Here is a 2,616-nt window from a genome sequence, read left to right as displayed (position 1 = left end):
TCCCCGTCTGTTTCCCATGAAGTGATGGGACCAGATGCCATGATCTTAGTTTTCTGAATGTTGAGCTTCAAGACAACCTTTTCACTCTCCTCTTTCCCTTTCATCAAGAGGCTTTTTAGTTCCCCTTCACTTTCTGCCATAAGGGTGGTGTCATCTGCATATCTAAGGTTATTGATATTTCTCCCGGAAATCTTGATTCCAGCTTGTGCTTCTTCCAGCCCAGTGTTTCTCATGATGTGCTCTGCGTATAAGTTAAATAAGCAGGGTGACAATATACAGCCTTGATGTACTCCTTTTCCTATTTGGAACCAGTCTGTTGTTCCATGTCTAGTTCTAACTGTTGCTTCCAGGGAGGCCTGGCGTGCTGCGATTCGTGGGGTCGCAGAGTCAGATATGACTGAGCAACTGAACTGAACTCCTCCATAATGTTCAGTTTCCTTTTCCTATTTGGAACCAGTCTGTTGTTCCATGTCCAGTTCTAACTGTTGCTTCCTGAGGAGTAGGACTCTCATTTTGGAAGGGGGATATCTGGGTAGAGTCAGAGGAAGCTGAGAATCTTGAACTTCTGAATCCTCCCTGGCAGTCAAAATTATCTGCCCTTTCATGGCTGAAAATAATTGCTTATCCTTGCTTGAAGATCTTATAACAATCTCAGAATGCATCCCAATTATCTTTCGTTTCCTCCTGCCATGACTAGGATCAGATCTCTGTCTGCTCCTGAGCAACAAATCCCAAGTTTGACCCGTGAGTTTATAACTCCAAAAACTTGCAAGAGTTTGTGAATTAAAATCAGTAAAAACCTGGGGTGGGAGTGGATTCTAAGGAGTGGATTCCAAATTTAGATCAGGTCAAAACTGATATGAGGGAATATACCAGAGGTTTCATATTTAACATGTTAGCTTGTGTAGCTGGAAGTGGTTCTAACAGTTCACTTACTTAAGTCGTTGAATTTTGGATTCAACAAGAGCGTTTCCAATGAGTTTTTCCAAGGCATAAGGCGGGGTGCAATATAAAGAGGATGACAATGTCAGACTAGCTTTGTCATGATCTGCATAAACCCACCCCCGCCACCTCCTTCTGCGTTCTCCTAGAAGATCCAGAGAGCACCATCTTCATTATGAAACTGAGAAATAGATTCATGAGAGCAGTACCAGTATTCTTTTAACATGGTAGTAGGTATGACAATGGAAAATTTGCCACCACTGAAATTTCAATAAGGTGATGGGATGTGCGTGTAAAAGATGCCAAATGGCAGCCTTTAACTACCAGAGATGAGACTGGCACATTGATAATAAGGGCAACCAAGGGTGGGGTGATGATCATAGTATTTTGACCCTTCATGTCCTCTGATTACAGTATCTGTATTAGCCTGGTTCTTCTGTAGAAACAGAACAGGGTAGATAGATGGATAGATAAAGTAGATATTTATTCATCTAATTTTTTTATATATATAATTTTATATAAAATTTTTTTAATATTTTATTTTTTAATTCATTATTTATTTATTTGGCTGTACTGGGTCTTAGTGGCAGCATGCATGATCTTTAGTTGCAGCATGTGGGATCTAGTTCCCCAACCAGGGATGGAACCTGGGCTCCCTGCGTTGTGAGCACAGAGTCTTAGCCACTGGACTACTGGGGATGTCCTTATTTATTTATTTATTATAAGGAATTGGCTTATGGGACCATGGAGGCTGAAAAGCCCTAAGATCTGCAGTGGGCAAGTTGGAGACTCAGGAGAGCCGGTGGTGTGGTGCCTGTCCAGGTCCACAGGTCTGAGAACCAGGAAACCTGATGCTCATGTAAATTCTAGTCTAAGTCTGAGACTGAAGATGGAAGAGAGATGTCTCAGCTCAAAAAGAGTCAAGCAGAGAGAGCAAATTCTCTCTTACTCAGTCTTTTTATTCCAATCCTGGAATGGATTGGATTAGGACCATTCACGTTGGTGAGGGTAATCTGTTTTTACTCAGTCTGCCAGTTCTAGTTTCAACCCCATAAGAAACAGCCTTGTAGACTCGGAATGATGTGCAACCTCCTATCTGGGCATATTGTAGTACAGTCAGGTTGAAAGATAACATTAATCATCACAGTATCCCTAGGGATGAAATAGATGAACAGTCTACTAAAATATTACTTAATCTATGAAACAGGGAAAACTCCAGGCCTGCAATAACAAACAGAAGAGGAGGAATTATTTTAATAACAGCAGGGGAGTCTGGTTTGCAGTTTTCCAACACTTGCAGAACCAATATATAAAATGCCCACTCTGGAAACACCAACAACAGTGGGCTGCTGCCCCTCCTAAAGGTTTAGTTTCTCCACTCACAGGGACCCTCCTCTGAATTCAAAGACACCAGCACCAGATGAGCCATTCTTAGAGCTTTGAGCTTGAGCTTAAGTAGTCTCAGAAAATAAACTCTCAGAGATGCTGTTTGGGGACTGATTTGGTCATATCCTTTAGTTTCTTGCCAATGGGGGAAATGAGATGCTAGCATTTGAACACATAGTAGCTACTATTTGAACACAAATTATCACTTGTGTTAGATTATGATGAAGCACCTACTGAAGACTTTCCCTAATGGGATTTGCTGCCATTTATTAAAATGGTTATAAACCT

The 2,616-nt window shown here is 41.3% G+C and overlaps 1 non-coding gene across 1 annotated transcript; it reads right to left on the bottom strand.

The window, feature by feature from the left end:
- Nucleotides 1–1,568: 1,568 nt before the first annotated feature.
- TRNAV-CAC (transfer RNA valine (anticodon CAC)) lies at nt 1,569–1,641 on the bottom strand. The gene has a single exon. It is a non-coding gene; the product is annotated as a tRNA-Val (tRNA).
- Between the last annotated feature and the right edge of the window lie 975 nt (nt 1,642–2,616).

Source organism: Moschus berezovskii, chromosome 11 (assembly GCF_049115385.1).
Source record: "Moschus berezovskii isolate FMDL1 chromosome 11, NW_MosBer_1.0, whole genome shotgun sequence".
Lineage (NCBI taxonomy): Eukaryota > Metazoa > Chordata > Mammalia > Artiodactyla > Moschidae > Moschus > Moschus berezovskii.
The sequence above is the reverse complement of the archived record's forward strand: the minus strand, read 5'-3'. Positions and strand labels throughout refer to the sequence as shown.